This window comes from Thamnophis sirtalis, unplaced genomic scaffold (genome assembly GCF_051295495.1).
Source record: "Thamnophis sirtalis isolate CommonGarterSnake01/CBP01778 unplaced genomic scaffold, rThaSir2_p1.2 scaffold_6, whole genome shotgun sequence".
Taxonomy (NCBI): Eukaryota; Metazoa; Chordata; class Lepidosauria; order Squamata; family Natricidae; genus Thamnophis; species Thamnophis sirtalis.
The window spans coordinates 15,632,607-15,651,258 of NW_028261386.1; positions in this window are offsets into that span (position 1 = coordinate 15,632,607).

Genomic DNA, 18,652 nt, shown 5'->3' on the forward strand with positions numbered 1-18,652 from the left:
TTCCACAAAAGTAAAAGCCTAATTAAACTGCAGTGTCTCTGTAAGCTGGTTTGTGTGTTCTCCAACACAACTCTCACAACGCTTCGCTGAACGTACTCGCTCTCCCAAAGGAGAGCTTACCTAACAATCACGAAACCAATGAGTCAAGGAACATCTGTATTGTAAATAATCCCCATGTTCTACCAAGAACAGGTGGGATGGAGGTCCAAATGCATGGACCTGGCCCATAGAGTTTTCCTATAGCGAGCTAGATCACTGCTATCCATTCACAAGTACTCTGAACAAACCCGAGCAGCCAGAGAGCAGATAGACCCAGGATGGCGAACCTATGGCACGTGAGCCACAGGTTGGGCAAGTGAGCCGTCACCCCAGCTCAGCGCCACTGCGCATGTGTGTACACTTCCCGCTGGCCAGCTGATTTTTGAATCTCTGCCACGCATGTGAGGGGGTTGGGGCACATGTGGGAGACACACACGAATGTGTGTGGGGTCACACACACACATGCAGGGCACACACTCCCGTGCCCCATTTTTGGTCCCAGAAGACTTTAGGGAGGCCTGCTAGGCTCAAAATGGGGCACATGGGGTCATGTGTGCATGCGTGGGGGGAGAGGGAGCTTGGTGGGGTCACACATGAATGTGCACTTGGCAGGGTGCAGGGGGGATGTCACACGCACATTGCATTATGGGTGTGGGCATGTGCATGCGCGCACACACACGTTTGGCACACAACAACAAAAAGGTTAGCCATCACTGAGATAGACTATGAAAACCAACAATCTCAGACTGAAATGTAGACAGGAGCAGGCAGTGTTTAAGCAAGGAAGACAGAGATTGCAATCCCAATACTTCTTAGAAGGGCTGGGTGCTGTGATGGCCCAGCAGTTAAGACACTAGACTTGTCGGCTGGAAAACCAACAACCCAGGTTCAAGACCCGAGTGTCACGTGACAGGGTGAGCTCCCGTCCTCATCCTAGCTCCTGCCCACCTAGGAGTACAAAAGCATGCAAATGCGAGCAGATAAATAGGAATCATTTTGGTGGGAAGGTAACAGCACTCCGTGACATCATGCTGGCCACATCACTGCAGAAATGTCTTCAGACAGCAACTGAGATGAGCATCACCTCCTATAGTCACAATGACTAGCGGAGTGAGATCCCCAGGGACTCCCCCACTTAGAAGGGATAGCAGATTAGGAAGGATTGATCCACATGTCATTAGCTTTTGTTGCAAAGCTTCCATGGAAAATACAGTGTAGCAGCTTCAACTTCATTGGTGTTATTTTCCAATTTTTCATTCATTTTTTCCAACTTGGCAAAATAAGTGAGACCCTAAAATGGGTCATCAAAAAAAGCATGGAAGAACTTGAGTTTCCACTTGGGGCTCTGGCTAGACAATTGGAATTACTCTTTCTTGTCTAGAATTTCATTCCCTTTTCTACTGTTCAAGAAAGGACACTAACTCAGCGCCAGGACTTTTTGTAAGAAGGTGAAGATTTTAATATCCAGGATCTCCAGGTACGGCTGGAAAAATCTCCTGGATGAGCTACTTTGGCAGCAGTACTAAGCCAGGTGTACTTGTGATCTGTTTCTGTAGGCTTCTAGGTTGCTTTTGAGTCTTCCATTGCAGTGTTTCTCAACTGTGGCAACTGGAAGGCTGACTGGGGAATTTTGGGAGTTGAAGACCACAAATTGCTAATTTTGAGAAGCACTGCTGTATTCTATTTCCTTTGCTGTGGAATTTGCCTTAGTCCTCTTAACCAAGGGCCAGATTCAGCCGGTTTGCACTGGTTCAGGCGAACCGGTTGTTGCAAGGACTGGCTGGCCCCACCCACCCTCACCCTCCCCTCCCAGGAGTCTCCACACGGCTCGTTCATCATGCCAGGTAAGTGCATGGCCCACACGGAGGCTCTAAGAGGGCAAAAAAATGGGTCTCACAGAAGTCCAGAAACTGGTCTGTTTCGGGCCTCTGGAGGGCCTCTGGAGCCTGGGGAAGGATGTTTTCACCCTCCTGGACACTCGGGGAAAGCCTCCGGAGCCTAGGGAGGGAGAAAAATTGGCCTACCAGAAGTATCAGTAGTCTGAAAATGGGCCTGTTTCTGGCCTTTGGCGGGCCTCCAGAGGGCCTCCAGAGCTCAGGGGGGCATTTTCGCCCTCCTGGAGGCTCGAGGAAAGCCTCCAGAGCCTGGGGAGGGTGAAACACCCCCCCGACTGTGGTGCAGGAGGCCTAATAGGCTATGCCCACCATGGCCACGTCCATCCAGCAATTGGGCAGAAACCTGGTTGCTAACATTTTTCAATGATTGAGCCAAGGTGGCGCAGTGGTTAAATGCAGCACTGCAGGCTACTGCTAGATCAGCAGGTCAGCGGTTCAAATCTCACCGGCTCAGGGTTGACTCAGCCTTCCATCCTTCCGAGGTGGGTAAAATGAGGACCCAGATTGTTGGGGGCAATATGCTGACTCTCTGTAAACCGCTTAGAGAGGCCTGAAAGGCCTATGAAGCGGTATATAAGTCTACTGCTATTGCTATTGCAATCCCATCCCTGCTCTTAACCATCACATAGGCACAGGCTTCCTTGAAAAAAAAAAGTCTGTTGCTAGCTTCTGGATTGGATTCAGTTGGCGCCACTCAGGGTAATTGTCCTTTGTGGGTCATTCTTTCATTTAATTGCCAGAGGCCATTATAACTACTTTCGCCTGTGTTGGATCCAGTATGTCTGGATATCTCCTGCAACTAACTTCAGTTCCGTTCCAAGCCTTCTAAATGGATAAATTCCTTCAAAGGCCAAGGAAATGCTAGAACATCTCGGTCCAAGCATTCACTTTATCAAGTTGGTCTTTAAAGTAAAGACATTCACAAGCCAGTTAATTCCTGAAACATATGCCAGAATTCTCTAGTTGGCTGTGAGAGAGAGAGGCTGCCAAGGAAGAATTAAATTAGTCAGTTAATTAAAGGCTCCTGAAAGCCCAAAGGACTAGCTCAGAAAGGAGGTTTCCCCCTGCATGACGCTGGCATTTCTTTTCTCCATTAGCCTTCTCTGAAGCATATTCTGCTCTGCAAGGTCAGATCAAGTTTGTGATAGCTCTGGGACCATCAGGTTGGTGTGGCTCTCTTAGTGCAAACTCAAGGCCTGGGGGCTGGCTGTGGCCCTCGGGGTGCTTAGATTTGGCCTGCAAGGCTGCCCTGAAAACAGCGAAGGACCGGCCCAGAGTGCCTCTGCAGTGAAAACAGGCTCCTAAGCTCCATTTTTGGCTGTGCCAGCCTCCTGCAACCCTCTGCCAGCAAAAACAGAGCTTGGGAGGGCTGCGTGCGCTTGGGCCACCACAGGCGCCCCGACACAAGTGACGTCAAGCTGGCCACGCCCACCCTGGCCATACCCAACCTGCCCCCCCCCGAGGTTAAACACAAACCTGATGTGGCCCTCAATGAAATCGAGTTTGACACCCCTGTCCTAGTGAGTCACCAATATACAAAGGGTTCTACCTCAGTCATTTTCTAGAAAGCTGTTCAAACGTGGCTAATTCTAACAAACCCTTTGCGATTAATTATCTGCAACTTTGCCTGCCATCTGTTTGGCTGTACACTATCCTTCATTTTAATCAGTATCATGGTTTATGTCGCTGGCTAGAAGAACTTCTCTTGGATCAATCAGGGACTTTGCGGGGTCCCTGAGATCAGCAAGATGTAGTCTTCCCGATCACCATCTCTGTGGAACGGTTTAGGTCCATAGGGATTGTTCAGTGGCAAAAGTATCGACTGCGATCTCGGGACTTCGAGTTCACAGGTCATGTCGTCGCGACATCAGTTCCTCCTCTCCGGGACTTTGCCTGCCATCTGTTTGGCTGTACACTATCCTTCATTTTAATCAGTATCATGGTTTATGGTTTAATGGTTTTACTGTTTTATGGCTTAGGTTTGCAGGCCACCTAGAGCTCGGCCATATGGCCGCATTCAAGGAACGGAAAATTAAATACAGCAATAATAATGCATTAACTATGCCATGGATGCTTGTAGCTGAGAGTTTGCTTCATGCGTTTACCTATTCAGTGAATACCACTACAGTGAGGAAGGGGAAGAGAATTACATTTTTCAAAGGAAAATATCTTCCTTCCTGGAAGCAAAAGAGAAATGCTTTCTAGGGACAATAATAATAATTATTATTGGAGAGTAGATTAAACTCTGAGTTCAGAATGAAATAGGAGTTTCCTTTTGCCGACATGCCAGCTAGGTGACTTAGAGCCAGTCACTCTCTCTCAGCACAACCTGCCTCGCAGGGTTGTTGTTATGGGAATAATAGGAAGAGGAAAGTGTGTTGGATATGTTCGTCACACTGAATTACTGGTAATAAATGCAGGAAATAAGGCGAAATAATGAAATGAAATAATGAAATGTTAAATGAAATAAAATAAAATAATAAAATAAAATAAAATAAAATAAAATAATAGTAAAGTAAAATAAAATAAAGAAAATTAAAGAAAATAAAAATAAAGAAAATAAAAATAAAGAAAATAAAAATAAAGAAAATAAAAATAAAGAAAATAAAAATAAAGAAAATAAAAATAAAGAAAATAAAAATAAAATAAAATAAAGGTAGTCCTCTATTTAGGACCACAATTGAGCCCAACATTTCTGTTGCTAAGAGAGGCAATTGTTAAATTAGGTTTGCCCCATTTTAGCAATAGCAATAGCAGTTAGACTTATATACCGCTTTATAGGGCTTTCAGCCCTCTCTAAGCGGTTTACAGAGTCAGCATATCACCCCCACAGTCTGGGTCCTCATTTCACCCACCTTGGATAGATGGAAGGCTGAGTCAATCTTGAGCCGGTGAGATTTGAACAGCCGAACTGCTGAACTGCAGTCAGCTGTAGTAGCCTGCAGTGCTGCATTTAACCACTGCGCCACCTCGGCTCCTTATAACCTTTCTTACCACAATTGTTAAGTGAATCCCTGCAGTTGATAAGTTAGTAACCCAGTTGTTAAGTGAATCTGACTTCCACATTGGCTTTGCTTGTCAGAAGGTCTCAAAAGATGACCTCATGACCTTGGGACACAACAATGGTCATAAACATGAACCAGTTGCCAAATGTCTGAATTTTGATCACATGGGGATGCTGCAAAGGTCGTAAATATGAAAAATGGCCTTAAGTCACATTTTCCAGTGCCGTTGTAATTTTGAACGGTCACTATATGACCGTTTTTAAAGTTTTTAATGGCTTTTGTGGTCAGTTTGTGGTTGTTTTTGTATTGTGAGGGGGGGGGAGCCACATTCCTCCCCAAAGATTGCCTTCAATTGTACTCCAAGTAATTAAAAAACAAAACTGTTTCATCGTCAACATTTCATGAGATTTTTCCATTCTAGTACAGTAGTCCTCATTTAATGACTGCCTCGTTTAGCAACCATCTCAGTTATGATGGTGGTAAAAAAGTAACTTTACATGTATGGCCTTTGCAGTCCTGTAAAGCAGAGGAAGGCTGAAGTAAGATCATAAGAACAGTGGCTAGAAAATCAGGAAGTCCAGATAGTTCAAATGAATATGAAGGTTTATTGCAAGCTCAGGTTCTCTATAGGAATCTGAACTACTAACAGTCAAAGCAAACTGGCGGTAGATAAAAGTCAGTGGAATTCAAGGTAGGCTGGACCAAGATCTCTTGTGTACGTGAAGGGACTTGAGACTGATTACATGTTTGACCCCTCCCTTGGACTCAGCCTGGCCATCTCCTACAGCAGCAGTTTCACTTAGCAACCACTTTGCTTAATGACCAAATTGCTGGTCCTAACTGTGGTTGCTAAATGAGGACTACCCATATGAGAAGGCAGGAAGGCTGTGGGGTATTGCAAGAGAACACACATTGTGAAACACTGATACTATTGGTATAAAGGTAAAGGTTCCCCTCGCACATATGTAATAGACGTTCGCCTCTCTAGAGGGCGGTGCTCATCTCCGTTTCAAAGGTGAAGAGCCAGCGCTGTCTGAAGACGTCTCTGTGGTCATGTGGCCAGCATGACTAAACACCGAAGGCGCACAGAACGCTGTTACCTTCCCACCAAAGGCAGCTTCTATTTTTCTACTTGCATTTTTGCATGTTTTCAAACTGCTAGGTTGGCAGAAGCTGGGACAAGTAACGGGAGCTCACTCCGTTACGCAGCGCTAGGGATTCCAACCGCTGAACTGCCGACCTTTCTGATCAACAAGTTCAGCGTCTCAGCCACTTAGCCACCGCATCCCACGCTATTGGTGTATAAAGTTCATTGGTATACAAAATTCATTATAAACCCAAACATGAACTTTGGCTGAAAAAGAATTAATTAAAAATTATCACAGAACTAGGAGTGCTAGTTATATTACTCAGCATTGAGTGAAGAAAAAGCATTCTGCAGGTATTTGGGAGACTCACTGGGATTCTTTGATTAGCCCTTTAGTTATTCCTTGCTTGGTATATAAGTCACCAGCTATGAAACTGAGTGCATTTCAAATGACTTTAGAAACGTTTTTGCAGGAACTACAAGACTGTTTATCACATTCATTCCTTGATAGGAAGGAAAGTGGAAGATGGACGCAGCAATATTGTCCCAAGGGCTTTGTCATCCTTCCTGTTAAAACACATGCCTGCTTATGATTATTCCGAGCAAAAGTATTTTGGTTCTATACTTTCCAAAGACTTTATATAACTCATCAAAGCTAACTATTTGTTCTTTTTTATCAATGGAATAAATAGCAAAAGAACAATTAAAACATTGATTTTAGAAAGTTACAAATGAACAAAGGATCCAGAAAAATTTGAAGTAATACTTTGGGATTAATAATAATGATTTTTTTAAAAAAAAATATGATAAGACTTTAACAGCTGAACACTAGAGGGAACTAAAGATTATAATTAAATTAGAAGAACATTCAAACTCAACTCACAATTATAGACTGAAGCAAAATATTTTAAAATTAGACATACTGTGCCTTTGATGAGATGGATGGCATATATGTTAAATAAATAAACATTGATGGATGTTTTGAACAATGAACCTAGAAGTTAATTTCCAGAGTGCCTGACTCTTAGACAGACCATGTTTCAAAGATGCTACGGAAGAGGAACAAGTTTTACCTATCAAGTGAAATTGATTTGAAAGTGGACTTACATGACAGGCTACAAGAATGACATGGAAAAAGATGTTACACTGGACATACAAAAGAAATATTTGATGTCTTAATTAAAAGGCTTGTACAAATAAGATACCAAAAGCGTGACCTGGGCAATTTTCTGTTACTGGATTTACAAAAGAAGCTTGTTAACATTTTGAATTTTTTTTTTGAGAAAGAACAAAGAAAATCAGGAAAAAAAGATCAAGTTAGGGAAATTATTTGAAGGGATTAAAGATCAAGATTGTTCGACATAACAGGAAGGAATATAGAGTTGGTTTATTTGATCAAAATTAAAATAAGAATGCTATTATATCTGGTAACTCTTGACAGAATTTTGCTGACCTCAGGATGGAAATGACAAATTTTTAAGGATTTGTTGTTCATAGATAAAATATAGGATATGGGAAGAACAGATATTCTGTTGTATTTTAAGAGAAGACAAAATACATTATTAAAATTATTTAAACAGGTAGTCCTTATGACCACAATTGAGCCCAAAATTTCTGTTGTTGAGAGACACAGCTGTTACATTAGTTTTGTCCCATTTTATGACCTTTCTTACCATGATTGTTAAGTGAATCACTGCAATTGTTAAGTTAGTAACTGTTAAGTAAGCTCCCCGTTGAGAGAGCGAGTACGTTCAGCGAAGCATTGTGAGAGTTGTGTTGGAGAACACAAATCAGCATACAGAGACACTGCAGTTTAAATAGGCTTTTACTTTCGTGGAAATAGAGGTATCAGAGTCCATCAAATAGTCCAAGTCATACACGGATAAGACAGTCAGTCATCAACGTCTTTCAGTTAAGAGATAATCCAAATAACATAGTCCAGTTTCATATAATCAATCTGGTACTCAAAGTTTGCTAACAGTTGCAAAACTTACAATAGCTCACGGCACTTTCTAACAGCCAGCTTCCAAAACACTCAGATCAGATCAGCCCAGCATCTAACAAACAGAGAGCTAACAGTCATTCTGGCTCCCTCTTATGGCCGATTGAGGAAAACAGCAACCAATCACATTTTACAGTATGATTTAAAGAAACAGGTACAACATTGTTACATGATTTATATATTGTCAACCCAACCGTTAGATTATATTCCTAACAATAACACAATTGTTAAATGAATCTGACTTCCCCATTAACTCGTCAGAAGGTTACAAAAGGTGATAGTTTGTTTCCTGGGATACTGCAACCATCATAAATATGAGCTAGTTGTCAAGGGTCCAAATTTTGATCATACAATGGGATGCTGCAACGATCATAAGTGTGAAAAACGGTCATAGGTCACCTTTTTCAGTGCCATTGTAACTTTGAATGGTCACTAAACAAATGGCAGTAAGTTGAGGACTATTTGTGCTTATTGCGATCAAGTGGGAAGTCCCTTCTTTATATATTTCTTTCATTTTCATTATTATTTTTCTTCTATTCTTCTATTATTTTTCTTCTAGTGAGCCGAGGTGGCGCAGTGGTTAGGGTGCAGTACTGCAGGCCACTTTAGCTGACTGTGATCTGCAGTTCAGCGGTTCAAATCTCACCGGCTCAAGGTCGACTCAACCTTCCATCCTTCCGAGGTGGGTGAAATGAGGACCCGGACTGTGGGGGCAAGTTGCTGACTCAATTTGCTAAAAAAATTGTAAACCACTTAGAGATGGCTGAAAGCCCTATGAAACGGTATATGTCTAATAAATAAATAAATAAACAAATAAATATTTTTCTCTTCTTTTTAATTTACATTAGCTTTTATTGTTGCAATTGCAATCTTTAACAAACTTACTATTAAAAGGGTTAATAAAATAAAACCACTTTAGAGTATAAAATATTTGTGGAAAGAAGTAATTGCTGTACGATAGCTGCCCTGTTACTCCCAGAAACACACTGCTACTCGTATGCCACACCGCTGTTTCTGTTCTCAACAGCTGCAGTGGGAGGTGTTAGTCAAATTGAGCTTTATTAGCCAAGAAATCAGCAAAGAGTTCAGAGATGGTACCACTCCAAAGCTGAAGACAATGGTCACCCTGCCAGGGTCTTCAAAAAATCCCCAACCACCGAATACAATGGTTGGCACCAATGGTGAAATCTATTTTTTTTTTTTGCCCACTGGTTCTGTGGGCGTGGCTTGTTGGGGGTGTCATGTGATTGGGTGGGCGTGGCCAACTTTTCTTCGCTTTTTAAAGCATTTTTTTTCCTGCCAATTCAGCAGGGGTGTGTGTGTGAAAGGTTCCGAGGATTGCGCAGCTCACGGCTGATCCGTGCAATCCTCAGAAGCCTTCACACACACCCCACCACACACACTTTTAAAAGCATTTTTTTTCCTGCTGGTTCGGGCAAATAGGCAGGAAAAAAACGCTTTAAAAAGCAAAAAAAAAGAGCTTCCGACGAAGCTTTTACTACCAGTTCGGTCGAACTGGGCCAAACTGGGAGGATTCCACCCCTGGTTGGCACTAGGTGTGTATAGTACACTTATAATTTGCTCCCTAAATGCTGCTCATCCTTTGGATTCTGTCTATCCCTGGCCAGCATGGCCAACAATCATACTGGGTAGGATTTTTTGTTTTTTAGAGAATAGATTGGACATTTGTGGAAGGCATCCGACACAATAGAAGACAGACAATTGGTAGTTTCACAGCCTGTTATTTATTTATACATGCTATTTATTTATACATTTCCTCACTTCCTGTGTTTTCATTCTCAGAAAGAACCCAAAGCCGAATAGTTGAGCGTGTACCAAGTGGCTTTGCTGATGTCCCTCAGGGCCACCAGTAGCCACACATCGCAGCTGTCATCACAATTTTCAAAGCAGCTTCACATCAATGGCATTCTGACACGAGCAGAAGGAAGAACAAAATCTCTCTTGGAAGCAGCATGACCATTTTAATCCTGTCCAAGCAAAAGGGGATGGGGAAGGAAGGATCATCTTTCTAAATGTCTTCAGTGCCTCTGCGCTGGTTGTAACTAGATGCGGGACATCCAGTCCCACTGTATGCTAGTTTGCAAAGTGGTCCTAAAAAACATTCTTACATAGCATTCTTAAATTCCTTATTTTCCACCAGTAAACTGGCTGGTTATGAAGTCAGCCTGAAAATTTAAGAAAGAATGAAGAATAAAATAAGAATATATGACATTCCTTGAGTGTTTAATGCAGTAGTTCCCAACATGCGCTCCATGCCCCACCGGGGGGGGGGGCAATTTGATTTTTAATGGGGGCAATTTGAACCTTGGTTAAACCAAATTAATGGCCTTTTAGGCTTTGTCCGCACGAGTAGAGTTCACTTTTTGAGTAAACAAAGAATTATAGGCTGGGGAGGGGGAGGGCATCAGGATTTTAAGTGGGGCATGGCCAAAAAACCTTTGGGAACCACTGGTTTAATGCATTTAGGAAGACCTGTAAGGAGTGCTTGTGTTAAAATTTGAAGTATATTACTCTAGCTGAAGATGTGAATGCATACAATGATATTGTCACTGGCTGACAATCCAAATGGTTTGCAGTGAATGTTAGATAGCCTGTATAATGCAATAATTAATCACTTCGTTAATGAGTCAAAGACCAAATAGTCATGTTTGACAGGGAAAACAGAGTTCTTTTATTTTTTTGAAAATTTTTATTTTTGCATAAACACAACACAAAGAATCCTCGTTCTTTACATACTATAGAAAGTGTGTCAATTGGTTACAAAATGCTTTTGTTCATCTCTTCCACAGCCATCACATATAATTCATATCAAATCATATATTTTAAATCAAATTATATTTATAGATATGACTATCATCATACCTCAATTTTAATTTGACTATAATTGTTTTAACGTCCTTTTGCATAGAATATTCCAAAGTTTAAAACATAACCACATAATGGCATTTCGTTAGCTATTTCCAATATCATCCAATAATATTAAATCCTTCTGACCTATTCTAAATAAAAATCAATTATATTTAATAACCAAGTTTCTAGTCCTCCTTTCCAAATCAGTTTACTATTTATACCCAATTTCCTTTTATTAAGCATATATATATATATATATATATATATATATATATATATATATATATATATATATATATATATATTATTATCATTATCATTATCAATCATTTATTTGACTGTCCATTATCATAACATTTTTTGACCTAAAACTCAAAATTTAACTAGATTTAATTTAATTTTTTATTATTAGCTTTTATGTAATAACAAAATTCTAATCTTCCTTTCATAGTCACCATTTACCATTCATATCCAATTATGCTTATCAAACCACTACATATGTATACATTATTATCATTATCAATTATTTATTTAACCATATCCATTATCACTTCATTTTTTACATAATGCTCTAAATTTAACTAAATTTAACTAATTTTTTGTTATAAGCTTTCATATATCAACCTGTCTTTCCAGTAATAATGCAATGTTATGTCTTTTGCTATTTGTGGAATTAATCTTCTGATTATTTCCTTGATAATATTTGTGCGGACTTCTCTTTGCAGCTCATTGCTTGTTGCATCTCTTACATAATCTCGATACCCTCCATCTGTTTCTTTACTCAGCATATCTTTGGTCATCGTGCTTCTGATAAGATTTCTCTCCTTAAATCCATCAATTCTTCCCTTTTTTCTTCTTCTATACCTTGCCATCTGGGGTAGAGTTCCTGACCATCTAGCTCCCCTTTCCATATTCCACTCTCTCCATTTCCAACCACACTCCATTCACCGTAGATGTCAACAAATTTCTTGCTCGTTTTTCTATTCCATTTTTAGGACTCTAACCTTCACTTTTTCCAATTGAAATTCTCCATCATATTTTGCTGTTATATGCTCTATGTTTTCCAGTTTCTCCTCAATTCTCTCTGATACTTCTAACAATTTTTGAATTTCAAACATTATCTCTTGCAATATTAAAGTTTCTTTTTGATGTTGATATTGTGCCATTCTTTCAACTGGTAAACACTGTCACTCTGGCTTTCAAAGCTTTTTATTAGATTAACCACAAATTCATTTATAATCTCTCACAATAAGACCTTTCTTCACTTTTCTCCAGCTGGCAATAAGGTTCAAAAGAACACCTGCATAAACACTCCGTGCTCTTCTTATCACTCTCTATAAACAAGCTGCAAGGTCTTAAAGCGCAAAATCGAAATGATCAAAGAGAGAAGTAAAAGTACAATGTTTCCAAGGCTCAAACCTCCAGCCTCCAAGAGGCAGTGTTGCTTCCTTTCCCCCTAATGTTACAAGCCTCTTTGTACTCCTTTTGTATCTTTTTAGTATTCCAGGTTTAAAAGAAGTAAAATTCTTAAATGAGGCAAAATAGAAAAAAGGAAAAAAACTCATATAAAAATGAAGGTTACAAGATTACAAAAATAAAAAAGAAGAAAAACTAGTCCGTTCACTTTAAAAAGCTTTGCGCAAATTCCATCCATAAAATAGCATTTAAAAAGAAAGATAACACACTGTCCAATGCAATCCAATGTAGCTTAATTTCACTGCTTATTTCTTCTGTTCTCAAATTTAATTTAGTTTTAAGGTTTTTTTGAGCAGTCTCTTTTAAAACAGTAACATTTCCTCACCAGCTGTACACACTTTCTCTTTCTGTTTCCTTCTGTTCTGGAGCTGTCCCAACTTCATCAGCTTGTGGCTGTGCTTTTGTCGCTGGCTAGAAGAACTTCTCTTGGATCAATCAGGGACTTTGCGGGGTCCCTGAGATCAGCAAGATGTATTCTTCCCGATCACCATCTCTGTGGAACGGTTTAGGTCCATACGGACCGTCCAGTGGCAAAAGTATAGACTGCGATCTCGGGATTTCTAGTTCGCAGGTCATGTCGCCGCGACGTCAGTTCCACCTCTCCGGGAAAACAGAATTCTTGACTACACATTACATACAGATGGTAACATGTCACACAGTAGAATACTTATACGAATCCATTTTCTTAAATGACCAGGAAGAAATCTGTAAAGGTAATTAAGTAATACAGAGAGAGTGAATGGAGATCAAATTATGAATCATGTTGGCATCAGTTAGATTTAGTCGTCTTCCTTTCTTTTTCTTATCTCTTAATTTCTTCACATTATTTCTTACTCTTTTTTAGGGGTGAAATCCACTTACCTTTGCTACCGGCTTGGTGCATGGAAATCCTGCTTTCTAGCTAATATAAATTGTGTGTCACAGCTGATCATCGGAAAAACCAGTTTGCCCAAGCCGGTTTCATTTTTTTTACTACAAGTTTGGGCAAACCAGTATCATTTTTACTACCGGTTTGGGCGAACTGGTTCAAACCAGTAACATTTCACCCCTGCTCCTTTTCTTATGTTTGGCGTAACTCTGTTTACTCTGAAGGGAAGTATGTATGTAGCATTAAATACACCATTAAAAAGGAAGAAAATGTGCATCCTGAGGTGGCATAGTTTGGGGGGCAGAAAAAAAGGGGGGGCAGCTCTACTGGCAGCAGAATTAGGTGTTGCCCACATCTTGAATATTACAAGTCACACTCATGAGATGGGCAGCTGTCTAAATTTGAGAGATAAAAAATTATATGTATTTTCCTCATAATCCTAAAACACAAGATAGCAATGATGCTAATGATACCCTAAATCTTACGTACAGTACCCTGTTTCCCCTAAATTAAGACCTCCCTGGATAATAAGCCCAAATGGGCTTTTGAGCGCATGCGCTAAAATAAGCCCTCCCTGAAAATATTGCAACACAGCAGCAGCCATGAGGTGACCACGCTCGCCGCCTCCTGCACCTCAAGAATAATAAGACCTTCCCGAAAATAAGGCCAAGCACTTATTGGGGGGGTGTCAAAAGAAAATAAGACCCTGTCTTATTTTCGGGAAAACGTGGTACTTTAGAAGCAGAGGAGGAGGAGGAATGCTTTCCTAAAAGCATTCCTTGGAGAAGGCTTTGCACTGCGATTTTGAAAACTTTCTCAAGGTGTCAGAGAAAATGGAAAAGCGAAGGAGGCAATCCAAGTTCAGAGTCTGGCTGGCAGGAGACCACAGCTGGGGGGAAAAAACATCAAAGGAGCAGGCCAACGCTACAGCTCTGGAAGCTGCCACCTCAGAGCATCTTTTGTGCTTCACTTTGGAGAAATGTGACAGACTTCAAACCCGGCCATTTTCTTTAATGAAATTGTTACCTTGGCAACCACCTTGTCACATTAGGGCAACGCAGTGATTCCAGTGGAAGTCTGAAGAGCTGGGCTAAGGGAAGAAGCAGTCAAATTAACAGGTGGGAGGACAAACAAACATAATAAAAGTTTAGGAAATCAGCCAGATGCTTGGTGGCATGGCTGGCAAGTTCCTCACTCAAATCTTCCTAATCATTTCCCCCCAAAAATCCAGGGGGAAATTGGATCTTTTGACTCCCTCACTACCAGTGGTGGGTTGCAAATATTTTTACTACTGGTTTGGGCGCGCTCCCATACATGCTCATGTGCAATGCTTCTGCACATGTGCAGAAGTATCCGGGTGGGTGGGCGGGGCCTTCCACCATCCCTCCTACCTGTGCCGAACCGGTACAAACCCCCCACTGCTCACTACTGCTTGGACCTTTCAAGAGGTGGCAGGAGAAATTAACTGCTCCCCCATACACTGTATTTTTTTATCTCAATTGCATGCTTCCTCTGCCTCTATTCTGATGATGCAACCAAGAAAGGAGAGGGAGGCAGGATTCCCAGGTGAGTGACCTCCCCCTCAGTGTTGCTGCTCCCTTGTCCCAAAGCTGCTTTTGGCTGAGCCCACACAATACACCAAATAGAGTTGGTTCCGTTTTTGATGTATTGATTTGTTTGATTTGTATCATAGCCAATCACGCCTAAAGTACATCTTCCTCCCCCTGTGCCAGAGTGCCCACAGAAAAGAAATGACAATAAATCTTCTCTTCTCTTCTCATCTCATCTGGTGGGAGTGGTGGGTTCCGGATCCCGTTCCAACCGGTACAGTTGAAATGGGCCCGGCAGCGTCCACATGGGCGCACACAGCGTGCACACACACGTGCACAGTGCGTGCATGCATCTTACCGCCTCCGTGAGCCTCTGAGACATTCCAGCTGCTCAGCAGAGCATCGCGCAGGCGCTGTAGGGGCCATGCATGTGCGTGGAAGCGCGGAAGCCTTAAAAGACAGGTAAGGAGCACGGGCAGGCGGGTGAGCCCTCCGGAGCACTGTACTGGAACGGTATCCGGTGCTCCGGGCAGGCTCTGGTACACCCATACCGGGACGTACCGCCTGCAACCCAACACTGCATCTCATCTATTTTAAATAGCTCTGGGCAAATGTAACAGGCAGGTAGAATAACCTTGGGAGGCAGGGGGAGGCTGAGGAGCCACAGTCTTGATAAAAGTCAGATAAACGATATCTCATACCACAGAAGGGAAAAGGGTGTGCGAAGAGTCTCAGAAAGGACCCTCTGTAGTTCTCTGGAAGGTAAAGGCAAGAAGGAAGAGAAGTGCTTTCAGACTTCCACAATTCTGTTACTGTAATCTTACAATACTGTAGAGTTTGTTAGTACTCGTGGTTATGGTTTCTGTTCTATCTAGGAGAACTCAGGTGGAGGGAAGGACTGAGGTGAGCCAGATCTCTTAATGCTAACAGTTTATTGCTAACAGGTAACTTCAACGCAGCACTTCACTACGCGCACGTCTCAGCTAACGGCAACGCTGAGACCCTGCTTGACAGCTCTTTAGATATGCCGGCTGTCAAGCAGGAACCGAGTATGGCGCACTCTAGTGGAACCAGGAAACAGCCATACACAACAGTTTCATGTCTACCTCAAGGGGCTCCCAGTGGCCCTCAACTGTTTAGCTTAGCATGTGCTTTGTAAATGGTAGGTTCTGGAAACCCAGCCAATTGTGGGTTTCAGAATTCAAGTCAAACCATGAGTTAGAGTAATGTGCAGAGCCACACCTAAAATGTTTAAAAGATGTCAGGCTATCTGATGTGCAGAGCCACACCTAAAATGTTTAAAAGATGTCAGACTATCTGATAGCAGAACTCCCATATCTAGGGTTACCAGAGATCTAATCAGCCAATGGACTTGTGGTGGGATTCAATTTTTTTTTACTGCCGGTTCTGTGGGTGTGGCTTGGTGGGCGTGGCAGGGGAAGGATACTGTAAAATCTCCATTCCCTCCCCACTCCAGTGGAAGGTTACTTCAAAATCCCCATTTCCTCCCAATCAGCTGGGATCTGGGAGGCAGAGAATAGATGGGGGCAGAGCCAGTCAGAGGTGGCATTTACTGGTTCTCCGAACTATTCAAAATTTCCGCTACCGGTTCTCCAGAACTGGTCAGAACCTGCTGAATATCACCTCTGCAATGGACCTGTAGGAGATTACTAGGTTGATCCTGAGGGAGGGGTCAGATGGATTAAGATCTAAGTCCAGCCCACCTTCAATTCTGTTGAGTCTTATCTGCTGCCAATTTACTTTGACCGTTAGTAGTTTAGATTGTAGCAGATAGCATTAGCTTATAATAAACCTAGATTCATTTTAACTCTCTGGGCTCCTGATTTTTCTGCGCTTGAGATGACTATTTGAAAAAGAAGAGAAATGGGGGGAACACACCAATTGTTTAATATTTGTATTTACGTTCATTGGTGTAATGGTATATGAGAATGACCTTGGCAGATTGTGGGAGGGAAGCTGCTGCTTAGGGAATGGCTAGATAAGAAAGGACATAACCTACCACAGCTGCATAATGGGTAGATAAAGAAGCTCAGACAGGACATCCTAAGTTAGGCTGGAAAGGAGCTGGTGGGAAAATTGTACTTTCACACTTGCAAAATTCTGTACAGGTAGCCGTGCAAGTAATGGTAATATAAAAGTAAAGTAATAGTAAAGTAAATAGTAAAGTAATATTAGCTCATCTGATCATGTTGCCTGCCTGACAATTGGAAAGGATGAGATTGCAAGTGAATAAGCCAGCACACAATCTTGAGTCAAGTGGTTTGAGCTAGTTAGGGGGCTAAAGATCTTTAGCATGTAAATGATTAAAAAGTCTTGTCAATTTCAAGCGAAGTTAGTTAACTTGCAGTTAGCACTTGTTTAGGGAAGTTTTGTTTCGTTTCACTTTATTTGTATGCCGTCCTTTTCCCTGGGGGGACTCAGGGCGGCTCACAGTTCAAAAGGGGGGGGGGAGGACAAACAATTTACAACATAAAAGCACTACATCATTTAAGAACTCAACAGTCATACAATTCGAGTAGGGGTTAGAGTCTTTAACCCCAGGCCAGCCGGGATAGCCAGATTTTAAGTGCGGCGCGGAAGGTCTGGAGGGTGGTGAGGGTCCGGATCTCCACGGGGAGTTCGTTCCAGAGGGTCGGAGCAGCCACCGAGAAGGCTCTCCTCCAAGTAGTTGCCAGTCTGCACTGGCTGGCTGATGGAATTCGGAGGAGGCCTAATCTATGCGATCTTATCGGTCTAGTGGAGGTGATTGGCAGTAGGCGGTCTCTCAAGTACCCAGATCCAATACCATGAAGGGCTTTGTAGGTGACAAGTAGCACCTTGAAGCGCACCCGGAGATCAACAGGCAGCCAGTGCAGCTCGCGGAGGATAGGTGTTACGTGGGTGAATCGAGGTGCAACCACGATCGCTCGCGCGGCTGCATTCTGGACCAGCTGAAGTCGCCGAATACTCTTCAAGGGCAGCCCCATGTAGAGCAGAAGAAAGGGAGAAAGGCTGCTGCTCAGTTGGGTATAGTATTCAAAAAGCCAGAGAATATTTTATTTTAAGGCTATGCCTGCTGGACAGAGGACATGAGAACCAAAAGGAGGACCTGTCCTCCTTTTGTGAGACATCTGGTAGTTCTACCTATATCACATCTATTTTTGTTCTCAGGTTGGCAAGGCAAGAAAGGGGCCTGGAACTATGCCACCTACGGTCTGACCTAAGCATAGTATACAAAATTGTCTGCTAGAATGTCCTACCTGTCAATGACTATTTCAGCTTCAACCTCAATAATACACAGACAAACAATAGATAGAAACTCAAGGTAAAGAGCTCCAAACTTGATTGCAGAAAATACGACTTCAGCAACAGAATGGTCAACGCCTGGAATGCTCTACCTGACTCCTTTGTTACATCCTCAAACCCTCACATCTTCAACCTCAAACTGTCAACCGTGAACCTCACCCCATTGCTAAGAGATCCGTAAAGGGGGCATGCATAAGCGCACCAGTGTCAGAGATGGGTTCCTACCGGTTTGGCCCGGTTCGGCCGAGTAGGTCCACACACCCGAACCAGTTCTATTGTTGGCGGCGCCATCTTGATTTTTGGTTCTGCGCATGAATAGCAATAGCAATAGCAGTTAGACTTATATACCACTTCATAGGGCTTTCAGCCCTCTCTAAGCGGTTTACAGAGTCAGCATATTGCCCCCAACAATCCGGGTCCTCATTTTACCCACCTCGGAAGGATGGAAGGCTGAGTCAACCCTGAGTCGGTGAGATTTGAACAGCCGAACTGCTGAACTGCAGTCAGCTGAAGTAGCCTGCAGTGCTGCATTTAACCACTGCGCCACCTCGGC